Below are 14558 nucleotides of genomic sequence, written 5' to 3'. Positions count from 1 at the left end.
AAATCTACCTGCAATAGAGCATGCTGGGAAATATGATAACGATGGGTGTGGTTTTGGTTCAAAGTGATATTTAGGCGTTTCAGGCCTCTGGATTAGAATGGCGCAGTGGTCTAAGGCACTGCATCTCAGTGCTTGAGCCATCACTACAGACCCTAGTTTGATTCCCTGGTTCAATTCCAGGCTGTATCACAACTGGCTGTGATTGGGAGTCCCATAGGGTGTTGCACAATTGTTAGGGTTTGGCTGGGGTAGGCTGCCATTGTAAATAATACTTAGTTCATAACAGACTTGGCTTGTTAAATACATAAAGAAAAACTAGGCCCTCAAAATAAGGCCTCATGAACTACAGATGTTATTGTGTTAAACATATATTTGTATGATAACATTTTCACTTGGTGAAGTTCATAGGACTGAAAATAAATTAATGTAATAACCATGGCTGTCACTAACAAATACAGTAAGTGGTCGTCACTAACTACCACAGACACAAAGCCATAAACACCCCCCACCTATTTCTACAATTCTTCTTAAAATCTTCTAAAATCTTCTTGAATCTTCTTAAAATGTGATTTTAAACCTAACCCTAGTGTTAACCCTAACCTTAACCACGCTTCTAACCCTAGTGTTAAACCTAACCTTAACCACGCTTCTAACCCTAGTGTTAACCCTAACCACGCTTCTAACCCTAGTGTTAACCCTAACCTTTACCACGCTTCTAACCTTATGCTTAACACTAACCTCGTTTTTGTTTTCATTTTTTTTACGACATATGCAAGTTTGACTTTGTGGCTGTGCTGTCTAGTGGAAACCGTGGTAACTACAATTTACTCCAAATGCCGGGAAATTGAGTTTACTAGGATCCCATTAGCTGCTGCACATGCAACAGCCACTCTTCTTGGGTCCACAAAGGCAAGGCATTCTGGGAAGTATTTGAATAAGGCTTTTACACTAAGCAGTTTGTTCATTTAACACTGTTCCGGTATCTATGGATCCACAGACTCCACACTTTCTGTGTTGATTTAACACTCTCAGTTTTAATTTAGTTGTTTTTTTAACACTGGGAAATTTGTAGTGTGGAGTTGTGTGTTTTTTTTATTATACATTTGTTAATCTCGTCTAACTAAAAACTCATGTTTTGTTGTAACTGACCCCTAAACTCATCTGCGGATCTCAGGACACGCCATCGGGGAAAACGAGCGCAACTTTGCGAAACGTCAGAATGTTAGAGGAACACACAACAACCAATGAAACGGCAGATTTGAACGGGGGGGCAGAACTGATTGAGAGTGATTTCAACAAATCATTGTTAGCGTCCTCGAGAATTTTTGACCAATCAGCGAACGAATATCGAAAATAGCACCTCCTCTTGTTCAGCACCCAAAGGACGAAAGTGCGAGATTCGTCTGTGTTGTCTATTATAGCTAGCTAACTATTACTGACTGCCCATATTTGTGTAGAAACGTACAGAATATTTTTATTTTTTTCGCTTGATGTGACAAACTTAGTTAGTGTCAAACATGCGTAAAAACCTACGCCATCCGAACAGGGAACCGCCGAGAAAGGAATTATCGCCACTCATCTGAGGCCAAACTCGCCGATTTTGTTTTGTCAAATAAGGAAACAAAACAAGAACGTCAGCTAGCTCGACACATCACCAGGAAAATACCCACTACACAGGGACCTCAAAAACATCTACATTCGTTTTACAGTTGGAAACGTAAGTATAAGTGAAGAGGTTTAGCTGGTGGAGCAATCGTTGTTGGTTAGCTTGCTAACGTTAGCATAATGCTAATAGGCCATGCTAGGCTATCTGACGTTATCGCAGAGATAGCTACTCTATTGATTCTCGCATGCTGTTGTGTAACGTTAGTTTGGGTAGCAGCTAACATTAGCTAGCAAGTTAGCTGCTTTTGGCTACGTGCGTCTGACTGTCAACGTCGTCTAAAAGGTGCATCAATTGTTTTCCAATTCCGTGCGTGGGCTGGGAAATGTCATTGTTTTGCCAACAATTTAGCTATCTAGTTAGCTAACTAACGTTAGCCACCAATTTTTCAGGTGACACCTTGCCAGTTAACTGTATCGTTTGGTTTGTTGGCAGTTGTTTAACGCGTTTAACTTAATCGGATCAAATGTAATATTATTAGCACAGTTAATTATATAATCGCCTCCCCCACTCCACATTTTGCTGCGCTTTCTCCTCAACTGCGTTAAATTAGCATCGCATATTTAAAAAAAAACTCAGACACATACTGGCATTTGGCTAACTGACGTTAACCATTGACTACAGTTAGATAACTATCCAACTAGTTAACTTAAGCAATGCTAGTGGTCTGTGATGGCCAGTCTGGGTGATTTAGAATACTACCATAAATGTAGCTTTATAGTTTCACCCATCCATGGTATAATCTTAACCCAGGACTGGTCCATTCACCATGCTACAAACCCCTGCTACTGCACAGTTAGAGCAGGGCCTCTGTGGTTTGGCGTCGGTGTAGCAGTGGGCCAGGTGGGTTGTGTGTGGCATTCTGGGGTGACCCTAGACAGAGGCAGTGGGCGAGGTCTGTCACCTGCTGACCCAGATTGTGTAAGGTCACCTAGACTCTGACCCCCTATCTATTCTTCAGGTATATAAAGATATACACCGAGTAGTGATTCAAATAAAAATGTATTTGTCACATGCACTGCATACAACAGGTGTAGACCTTACAGTGAAATGCTTACTTACAAGCTATTTCCTAATGATGCAGAGTTAAATAAGATAAAAACACAAGAAATATGCAGTGACTCTAGGATGGATGAGTGTTATGTTAACTTGGACAGACGTTTAGCATTGACACAGCCCTATCTTTATCACTACTGGAACTAAGATGGAGAATATAGCGAGAAGAGACAAGGCAGGGAAATGGAGTGAGAGGATGAAAGGTTCAGTACAGGGTCATGTTCAGGCCAAATGTAACTCTAAATGTTCTGAAACCAAAATGTTAGACTCTGAACAGACACTTATCTTCTCACCTGGTCCTGGAGAGATACAGGGTGTGCAGGTATTAGTTCCAGACCAGCACTAACAGACATGATTGGTTCCACTAATCAACTCCCATCAAGATCTCTGTTAGCTGTATCAGGTGTGTTGGTGCTGGGCTGTAGATTTAATTCGACTGGATAGGTTTCCACCCATTCTGAGAGTAAGATGAACCAGTCAACAGTTTGGACACACATACTCATTCCAGGGTTATTCTTTATTTTCTAAACTCTTTTCTACATTGTGGAATTATAGTGAAGACATCGAAACTATGAAATAACACAGATGGAATCATGTAGTTACAAAAAAAATGTTAAACAAATCAAAATACATTTGAGATTCTTCAAAGTAGCCACCCTTTGCCTTGATGACAGCTTTGCACAGTCTTGGAAATCTCTCAACCAGTCTTGAAGGAGTTCCCACATATGCTGAGCACTTGTTTCCTGCTTTCCCTTCACTCCGAGGTCCAAATCATCCCAAACCATCTCAATTGGGTTGAAGTCGAGTGATTGTGGAGGCCAGGTCATCTGATGCAGCACTCCATCACTCTCCTTCTTGGTCAAATATACCTTACACAGCCTGGAGGTTTGTTGGGTCATTGTCCTATAAATCACTGACAGTGTTACCAGCAAAGCACCATCACACCTTCTCCATGCTTCACGGTGGGAACCACATGTGGAGATCATTCGTTCACCTACTCTGTGTCTCACAAAGACACGGCGGTTGGACTCATCAGACGAAAGGACAGATTTCCACCAGTCTAATGTCCATTGCTTGTGTTTCTTGGCAAGTCCCTTCTTTTTACTGGTTTCCTTTAGTAGTGGTTTCTTTGCAACATTTTGACCATGAAGGCCTGATTCAAGCAGTCTATTCTGAACTGTTGATCTTGATGTGTCTGTTACTTGAACTTTGAAGCATTTATTTGGGCTGTAATCTGAGGTGCAAATAACTCTAATGAACTTATGCTCTGTAGCAGAGGTACCTCTGGGTCTTTCCTTTCCGTGGTGGTCCTTATGAGAGCCAGTTTCATCATAGCAGTTGGAGAAACGTTCAAAATTCTAGGTATTTTTCAGATTGACTGACCTTCATATCTGTTTGCTTATTTAAGCTGTCCTTGCCATAATATGGACTTGGTCTTTTACCAAATAGGGCTATCTTCTGTATACCACACCGACCATGTCACAACAGAACTGATTGACTCAAACACATGAAGGAAAGACATTTCACACATTTACTTTTAACAAGGCACACCTGTTTATTGAAATGCATTCCAGGTGACTATCTCATGAAGCTGGTTGAGAGAATGCCAAGAGTGTGCAAAGTTGTCATCAAGGCAAAGGGTGGCTATTTGAAGAATCTGAAATATAAAATATATTTGTAAATTACTTTTTGGCTACTACATGATTCCATATGTTATTTCATAGTTTTTATTTCTTCTCTATTATTCTACCAAGTGTAAAAAAAGAGAATCCCTTGAATGAGTAGGTGTGCCCATACTGCGTATACGTACAAAGGCGGACATATTGTGTTTAAAAAAAATGTGTAATCATTATTTTCCACCATAATTTGCAAATAAATTCATAAAAAATCCTACATGTGATTTCTGGATTTTTTCTCTCTCATTTTGTCTGTCATAGTTGAAGTGTACCTATGATGAAGATTAGATTCTTTTTAAGTGGGAGAACTTGCACAATTGGTGGCTGACTAAATGCTTTTTTGCCCCACTGTAGCTGTGGATAGTTTAAAATCACAAGCTTGTAGACCTATGCCTATTTGGGAAATTTCTAATTTGGCCAGAGCATGTGGCAATAGGCCTGGCTGATTATTGAGTTGCAGCCATCAGTGGAAAACATCTGAAATATGTGTGAAGATGTGTCTTGAGTATAATTAAAAATTGAGACGAGGAGAGGGGTGTGGCGAAGATATAGGCGCGTTTCTCGCCAGAATGGCTCAGCTGTCTCCTGTCAATTCTGGCACATTCATCGTTTCGTTGTGTGAATTGTTTGCCCTTTTGTTTATTATTTTGATCAATTCCACATTACATTTGTCACTGGTAGTAAACGTATGTAATGGGGAATTGATAAAGAGCAGCTCAAGACAGAAAGTGAGGCAGACAGGCTGAGTTGAGATTAATTACATTTTGAAAGGACCTGACTTGATCATTTTCTACTTTTTGTTGGCGTTGTGTATTGACCTAGTTGACAATGGAAGTTTTTGGCCTATAGGCTGAGTTTCATGCGCTCGTTTTAGCCGCCAATAGATCACGGTGTATCAATGTGTCCATATGGCAGAGGCTGGTGATCACGGTGTATCAATGTGTCCATATGGCAGAGGCTGGTGATCCATATGGCGGCTGGTAGTATCAATGTGTCCATATGGCAGAGGCTGGTGATCACGGTGTATCAATGTGTCCATATGGCAGAGGCTGGTGATCACGGTGTATCAATGTGTCCATATGGCAGAGGCTGGTGATCACGGTGTATCAATGTGTCCATATGGCAGAGGCTGGTGATCACGGTGTATCAATGTGTGGCAGAGGCCATATGGTCCAGAGGCTGGTGATCACGGTGTATCAATGTGTCCATATGGCAGAGGCTGGTGATCACGGTGTATCAATGTGTCCATATGGCAGAGGCTGGTGATCACGGTGTATCAATGTGTCCATATGGCAGAGGCTGGTGACCACGGTGTATCAATGTGTCCATATGGCAGAGGCTGGTGACCACGGTGTATCAATGTGTCCATATGGCAGAGGCTGGTGACCACGGTGTATCAATGTGTCCATATGGCAGAGGCTGGTGACCACGGTGTATCAATGTGTCCATATGGCAGAGGCTGGTGACCACGGTGTATCAATGTGTCCATATGGCAGAGGCTGGTGACCACGGTGTATCAATGTGTCCATATGGCAGAGGCTGGTGACCACGGTGTATCAATGTGTCCATATGGCAGAGGCTGGTGACCACGGTGTATTAACCACATGACAATTATCTTGAAATAAGTTATTCATGAAATAACTGTTCCATGAAAATGTACATATAGAATATGATAACTGGCATGCAGATCAGTAGACATGGTAGGATAAATTGTAAGCTTCCCCAAACTTGAAACTCACACACCGACTATGAAGTCCTTATAAAATAATTGCCTCCGTGTTTCCATGGTCGTATTTGCCTATAGGCTAATTTGAAGCAAGGTAAGACATGCCTCGTAATATGTATTAAAACATTCAGATATCAGATCATTAAGTAGGCTTATGTTTTCAAAATGCATGCTGCCTCCAGCTCCCTTTTGTAAAGTGACGGTGATGCGCCGAGAGCCTGTTGACAGCACTTGAATGGGAGGTGCGCTTCAATCAGCCTTCCAGTTGAGAAATGAATATAGTAGCTATTTTTAATCATGCAACACAACTGTTTTTAAACATGTTTGCATTTACAATTGTTGCTCAATAAATGGGCTTATAAAAGCATGTTTTAGTCCAGCAGCCAATCAGCTGAGCAGCTGCAGGGGAAATCCTGCGCAAAAGGGGGCTGTGTATGATGTGCGCGTGTTATAGTTGTATAAGTAATTTTTTAATTTTACCTTTTTAACTATGCAAGTCAGTTAAGAACAAATTCTTATTTACAATGACGACCGAGGAACAGTGGGTTAACGTTCAGGGGCAGAACAACAGATTTTTACCTTGTCAAGCTCGGTGGTTTGTTCTAGCAACCTTTCGGTTACTGGTACAATGCTCTAACCACTAGGCTATATGATGACTAATGAATACACACACGGCAATTTAATTCCACTTATTATGCAAATAGACCGATAAGCACGACGGTCAAATGTATACTGAATAAAAATATAAATGCAACAATTACATGGATTTTACAGAGTTACAGTTCATATAGGGAAATCATCATTAGGCCCAAATCTATGGATTCCACATGACTGGGATTACATTTATACATATGTTGGTCACGGATACCTTAAAAGGTGGGGCCATGGATCAGAAAACCAGTCAGTATCTGGTGTGACCATTTATGGTATCTCTGGGGTGGCAGGGTAGCCTAGTAGTTAGAGCGTTGGACTAGTAACCGAAAGGTTGCAAGTTCATATCCCCGAGCTGTCGTTCTGCCCCAGAACAGGCAGTTAATCCACTGTTCCTAGGCCGTCATTAAATATAAGAATTTGTTCTTAACTGACTTGCCTAGTTAAATAAAGGTAAAATAAAATTTGCCTCATGCAGCGCGACACATCTCCTTCGCATCGAGTTGATCAGACTAGATTTTGGCCTGTGGAATGTTGTCCCACTCTTCAATAGCTGTGCGAAGTTGCTGGATATTGCCAGGAACTGCGACACGCTGTCATACAAGTCCACCCAGAGCATCCCAAACATGCTCAATGGGTGGTATATCTGAGTAAGCAGGCCATTTTCACCTTCCAGGAATTGTGTACAAATCCTTGTGACATGGGGCTGTGCGTTATCATGCTGAAACATGAGTTGGCAGATGAATGGCACGATAATGGGCCTCGGGATCTTGTCACGGTATCTCTGCATTCAAAATGCCATAGATCAAATGTGTTGGTTGTCTGTAGCTTTTGCCTGCCCACCCCGGCCGCCACCATGGGTCACGCTCACACCGTTGACATCAGCAAACCGCTCACCCACACGTCTGCCACTTCTCCAGCGTGCCAGTGAGCATTTTCCCTGTTACCATGCCGAACTACAGTCTGGTGAAGACCCCGGTGAGACTGTTTCTGGAAGTTTGTGCAAAGATTCTTCAGTTTTGCAAACCCAGTTTCATCAGCTGTCTGGGTGGCTCGTCTCAGTAGTTAAAGGTAGTAGTTAAAGGTTAGATTATAACAAAATCAATGACAAAAATACTCAAATGCATAATTTTTAGAGTTTTAGATTCTCCCTTGTTTTAGTCTAAGTTTTCACAATCTTTTTTTCTCACCCCGAATAATGGATTTTTTTTTTTCCTGTTTGGACATAGGCGGCCCGAATAAACACTTAGGTGGTCCACCCAAGACTTCTATGCAAAAAAAATATATACTAAGATGTGAATTGTCATTCTAAATTTTTAAAAATAATAATACATTTTTAAAAAACAGTCAGAATGACACACATGCACATGGCGGACAGTGTGCTTTCCTTCGGCAAGTTGTCAACAGCGAAAGAGAAGTCTGATTTTCGCCCTGATAGACCTGATTCTGTTACAAAGGGGTTTTATGGTGGCTGTTCTACATTGCTCTGTTACATGTCTTTTGGAAACTCACCTGTAATTGCTATTTGAAATGGGGAAAATCGCATACTATCAGGGTAGCCTGGAGGGCGATATGCACAGCGCACCTCTGGAAACACTATATTCAAAAGTTTGTTTTATAAGTCAAATTAAGAATCTCAAATGTCATGTCAATGTCAAGTATAATTACATTTAGACAAGGCTTTTTCATTGTTAAAATAGGCATACCATATTTTTTTTTTCTCAAACTGAACACATCAATTAACCTTCCCTAGTGTGTAGGGTCTAGAACCAGGTTAGGCAGAGTTGATACGAGATGGGGCCAGTTAGTATGAACTGGGTGAACAGCAGATGAGATCCTAAAGGTGAGATGCTAACTCTCACACCCTGGCTGGGCTTGAGGCCAGAGGGATCTGGTCAGGGAAAGATGAGCACTGTCTGCAGAAGGTTGTGTGTGTACATTATATACCATGAGATGGGTGTGTCTGGGTGTTGGCCAGAATGACTCAAACCCAGAATGTGGTTTGGTGGGTGTGTTGATTAGGTGAGTGGAGCCTATAGACAAGAAGCAGTGTATTGGAAGATTCTAAATGGATCTGTGAACAGTTTTAAAGTATATTTGTGTGTGACCACAGAGCTGAACTCAGAGTTCATTCCCTCTGCAGAGTCAGTGGCTCTTGGCAGCCATGTCAGGGATTTTTCAGGATCAAAATGGGGCTTAGGTGGTGGGCGTGACGGGGCCAGTGGGCTTGGCCAATGGCGCGGTCACCGACGGCACATTTTTGAGCCCCTCTTGGCCGCAGAGACCAAATGTTGCCGTTTTTTAAAGCAAATTTCCTACAATTCTACACATTTTGCCATGGTTCATGCCATTTTCTTATGCTGAGTGACTCAAACATAACAAAAATCAATGGGGCCTAAACAAAAATGTTCCCCCCCCTCGTTTTGTTTTTATCTTGGCGCTTTAATCAACAACAAGTTATAGGTTCATTATCTTTCCTACATGGCTTATATCTGGTTTTAGTCGTATTAAAGGTGGACTCGGCGATATGACGTAAATGCGCAAAGTAAACCGTATAGTGGGTACATTTCAGCAACAACTAAGAGCGTTGGAGTGCGAGGCTAAACTTCTCCACTGTCTTGGTCCCCTGGATCCCACATTGTAAGTGTGTGTGAAGCGAAGTATCGGCCCATGTGCACGGCTGTGTTTGACTGTGAGAGTGAAGTCTTGTATCTTGCTCATCGCAGTAGTTGCCGTGCAGCTTGTGTAACGTCCGCTGACTAACTTCACATTTCCACAGAAAATTGTTTTGCCACCCCTTTTGATCACTTCTAATGCAGAAAAAAAGCCTCTGGGAAATCTGGTTTCGGTCTGAGGGTTGAATGGTCGAGTGTGTGTGCTTTCGTCCAAGTGAGGGGGTGTATGTCTCTCAATAACAGCTATGCCGTGTGTGTGTGGCAGTCCATCTTAAATGACACAGGAGAATAAAGGGGGTGCTAAGAAAGGTGTTTCCCTGTCGTTTCAGGCTGGGCTATGCAACTACCTCTAACACAGTACACACACACACTGCTCCCATTTTGCGAGATTGTGTGGACTGAGGTAGCTGAATGAAGCCTAAACTGCACAGTGAGTTTGTTTTATTTTTAGAGAGTAGCATTGCTGCCTTACATGACAGACACTGACGGAGTGGGAAATTAACACCAGCCACCAGCAAAATGCTAGAATGTATGTTAAGAGTGTCTATTCTTACTGGCCACATTGGTGGGTGGTCACACAGCATTTGGGAGCGGTTGTATTTAATTTTTTTCCATAGTTCTGTGCGTATGTCAGTGCTGGAAGAGAGTCTCAACGCTACAGTGGTGAAAGCAGGGTGGGGTACTGCGTGGGTTCATACAATAGATAGAAAGATGGAGACCTTGCTTGCTGGAAAAGGGATAGAATACCCTGTGATAAATTGTTTTCGCATTACAAAACCATGTGCATGTGATTTCTTGGCTTGGACAAAATGTGAGTGGCTGGTGAAATGTGGGCTGTGAATGGTGGACTACAAAGCACACACAAAAAATGAGGTAAAGGTGATTGAGTTATGGGGCTAGTGGATGGATGGATGGAGGGGCTAGTGGATGGATGGATGGATGGAGGGGCTAGTGGATGGATGGATGGATGGAGGGGCTACTGGATGGAGGGGCTAGTGGATGGATGGAGGGAGGGGCTAGTGGATGGATGGATGGATGGAGGGAGGGGCTAGTGGATGGATGGATGGAGGGAGGGGCTAGTGGATGGATGGGCTAGTGGATGGATGGAGGGAGGGGCTAGTGGTTGGAGAGAGGGATGGAGTGACTAGTGGAGGGAGCAATGGACAGTTGAAGTCGGAAGTTTACGTACACTTAGGTTGGAGTCATTAAAACTTGTTTTTCAACCACTCCACAAATTTCTTGTTAACAAACTATGGTTTTGGAAAGTTGGTTAGGACATCTACTTTGTGCATGACAAGTAATTTTTCCAGCAATTGTTTAGACAGATTATTTCACTTATAATTCACTGTATCACAATTCCAGTGGGTCAGAAGTTTACATACACAAAGTTGACTGTGCCTTTAAACAGCTCGGAAATTTCCAGAAAATTATGGCATGGCTTTAGAAGCTTCTGATAGGCTAATTGACATCATTTGAGTCAATTGGAGGTGTACCTGTGGATGTATTTCAAGGCCTACCTTCAAACTCAGTGCCTCCTTTCTTGACATCATGGGAAAATCAAAAGAAATCAGCCAAGACCCCATAAAAAAAAATTGTAGACCTCCACAAGTCTGGTTCATTCTTGGGAGCAATTTCCAAATGCCTGAAGGTACCACGTTCATCTGTACAAACAATAGTACGCAAGTATAAACACCAAGGGACCACGCAGACGTCATACCGCTCAGGAAGGAGATCTCCAAGAGATGAACTTACTTTGGTGCAAGTAGTGCAAATCAATCCCAGAACAACAGCAAAGGACCTTGTGAAGATGCTGGAGGAAACAGGTACACAAGTATCTATATCCACATTAAGAGTCCTATATCGACATAACCTGAAAGGCCGCTCAGCAAGGAAGAAGCCACTGCTCCAAAACCACCATAAAAAAGCCAGACTCCGGTTTGCAACTGCACATGGAGACAAAGATTGTACATTTTGGAGAAATGTCCTCTGGTCTGATGAAGAAAAATATAATCTTGTGGCCATAATCGTTATGTTTGGAGGAGAAAGGGGAGGCTTGCAAACTGAAGAACGCCATCCCAGCCGTGAAGCACGAGGGTGGCAGCATCATGTTGTGAGGGTGCTTTGGTGAAGTAGGGACTGGTGCACTTCACAAAAGAGAGCATCATGAGGCAAGAAAATTGTGGATATATTGAAGCAACATCTCAAGACATCAGTCAGCAAGTTAAAGCTTGGTCGCAACTGGGTCTTCCAAATGGACAATGGCCCCAAGCATACTTCCAAAGTTGTGGCAAAATGGCTTAACTTTTTTAGGATAGGGGGCAGCATTTGGAATTTTGGATGAAAAGCGTGGCCTAAGTAAACTGCCTGCTACTCAGGCACAGAAGCTAGGATATGCATATATTTGGTAGATTTGGATAGAGAAAACAGTTTCCAAAACTGTTAAAATAATGTCTGTGGGTATAACAGAACTGATATGGCAGGCGAAAACCTGAGATAAATCCATCCAGGAAGTGCCATTATTTTGAAATGGCTGTTTTTCCAATGAAAGCCTATCTACCATTTAAAGGGATAGGACCCAGATTTCATTCCCTATGGCTTCCACTAGTTGTGAACAGTCTTTAGACATTGTTTCAGGCTGTTATTCTGAAAAATTAGGGAGAATGACCACATTGAGGGAGTGGACCCTGTGATGTCCCCAGAGCTCTTCACTGCGCGACCGAGAGCGCTCCTTTCTCATTTTTCTTTTATATTTACAACGCTTTTGTCCGGTTGAAATATTGATTATTTAGGCTAAAAACAATGGATGGGCTTGTGGAGGGAAGGGATGGATGCAGGGGCTTGTGGAGGGAAGGGATGGATGCAGGGGCTTGTGGAGGGAAGGGATGGATGCAGGGGCTTGTGGAGGGAAGGGATGGATGCAGGGGCTTGTGGAGGGAAGGGATGGATGCAGGGGCTTGTGGAGGGAAGGGATGGATGCAGGGGCTTGTGGAGGGAAGGGATGGATGCAGGGGCTTGTGGAGGGAAGGGGTGGATGGAGGGAAGGGGTGGATGCAGGGGCTTGTGGAGGGAAGGGGTGGATGCAGGGGCTTGTGGAGGGAAGGGGTGGATGCAGGGGCTTGTGGAGGGAAGGGGTGGATGCAGGGGCTTGTGGAGGGAAGGGGCTTGTGGAGGGAAGGGGTGGATGCAGGGGCTTGTGGAGGGAAGGGGTGGATGCAGGGGCTTGTGGAGGGAAGGGATCGATGCAGGGGCTTGTGGAGGGAAGGGATCGATGCAGGGGCTTGTGGAGGGAAGGGATCGATGCAGGGGCTTGTGGAGGGAAGGGATCGATGCAGGGGCTTGTGGAGGGAAGGGGTGGATGCAGGGGCTTGTGGAGGGAAGGGGTGGATGCAGGGGCTTGTGGAGGGAAGGGGTGGATGCAGGGGCTTGTGGAGGGACGGGGTGGATGCAGGGGCTTGTGGAGGGAAGGGATGGATGGGCTAGTGGGTGGGTGGATGTATGGAGGGGCCAGTGGGTGGAGAGGGATGATGGAGGGGTAGTAGAGGAATGTGTTCATGGATAACATTAGCAGTGGAGAGGAGGAAGACTGGATAGGAAGATGGAGGAGGAAAGGTATGATTACAGAGCCTGCCAATTTATTTTTCCAAACAATGTTTTTGAGATAAAATACAAAAATTAGGCAAGCAATGGGAATCTGTTTTATCTAATAGTGTATCAAATCAAATCAAATTTATTTATATAGCCCTTCGTACATCAGCTGATATCTCAGTGCTGTACAGAAACCCAGCCTAAAACCCCAAACAGCAAGCAATGCAGGTGTAGAAGCACGGTGGCTAGGAAAAACTCCCTAGAAAGGCCAAAACCTAGCCTGGTTCCTCTCTAGGTTTCTTCCTATGTGGGGTGGCCAGTCCTCTTCTGGCTGTGCCGGGTGGAGATTATAACAGAACATGGCCAAGATGTTCAAATGTTCATAAATGACCAGCATGGTTGAATAATAATAAGGCAGAACAGTTGAAACTGGAGCAGCAGCACGGTCAGGTGGACTGGGGACAGCAAGGAGTCATGTCAGGTAGTCCTGGGGCATGGTCCTAGGGCTCAAGTCCTCAGAGAGAGAGAGAAAGAAAGAGAGAAGGAGAAGAGAATTAGAGAACGCACACTTAGATTCACACAGGACACCGATTAGGACCGGATAAGTACTCCAGATATAACAAACTGACCCTAGCCCCCCGACACATAAACTACTACAGCATAAATACTGGAGGCTGAGACAGGAGGGGTCAGGAGACACTGTGGCCCCATCCGAGGACACCCCCGGACAGGGCCAAACAGGAAGGATATAACCCCACCCACTTTGCCAAAGCACAGCCCCCACACCACTAGAGGGATATCTTCAACCACCAACTTACCATCCTGAGACAAGGCTGAGTATAGCCCACAAAGATCTCCGCCATGGCACAACCCAAGGGGGGGCGCCAACCCAGACAGGATGACCACATCAGTGAATCAACCCACTCAGGTGACGCACCCCTTCCAGGGACGGCATGAGAGAGCCCCAGTAAGCCAGTGACTCAGCACCTGTAATAGGGTTAGAGGCAGAGAACCCCAGTGGAAAGAGGGGAACCGGCCAGGCAGAGACAGCAAGGGCGGTTCGTTGCTCCAGAGCCTTTCCGTTCACCTTCCCACTCCTGGGCCAGACTACACTCAATCATATGACCCACTGAAGAGATGAGTCTTCAGTAAAGACTTAAAGGTTGAGACCGAGTTTGCGTCTCTGACATGGGAAGGCAGACCGTTCCATAAAAATGGAGCTCTATAGGAGAAAGCCCTGCCTCCAGTTGTTTGCTTAGAAATTCTAGGGACAATTAGGAGGCCTGCGTCTTGTGACCGTAGCGTACGTGTAGGTATGTACGGCAGGACCAAATCAGAGAGATAGGTAGGAGCAAGCCCATGTAATGCTTTGTAGGTTAGCAGTAAAACCTTGAAATCAGCCCTTGCTTTGACAGGAAGCCAGTGTAGGGAGGCTCGCACTGGAGTAATATGATCATCTTTTTTGGTTCTAGTCAGGATTCTAGCAGCCGTATTTAGCACTAACTGAAGTTTATTTAGTGCTTTAT

At 44.0% G+C, this 14558-nt stretch overlaps 1 protein-coding gene across 2 annotated transcripts in view; it reads left to right on the top strand.

Annotated features, from left to right (window-relative positions):
- The first annotated feature begins 1349 nt into the window (after positions 1–1349).
- Positions 1350–14558, top strand: part of LOC115120772 (protein phosphatase 1B-like) — a 35317-nt gene continuing 22108 nt past the window's right edge. The window contains exon 1 of one of the 2 annotated variants that reach the window (XM_029649747.2): positions 1350–1717. The gene's annotated coding sequence lies outside the window, so the exon portion shown is untranslated. The remainder of the gene's footprint in view (positions 1718–14558) is intronic. The other variant, XM_029649746.2, reaches the window with a different exon arrangement.

Source organism: Oncorhynchus nerka, linkage group LG23 (assembly GCF_034236695.1).
Source record: "Oncorhynchus nerka isolate Pitt River linkage group LG23, Oner_Uvic_2.0, whole genome shotgun sequence".
NCBI classification, from domain to species: Eukaryota; Metazoa; Chordata; class Actinopteri; order Salmoniformes; family Salmonidae; genus Oncorhynchus; species Oncorhynchus nerka.
The sequence above is the reverse complement of the archived record's forward strand: the minus strand, read 5'-3'. Positions and strand labels throughout refer to the sequence as shown.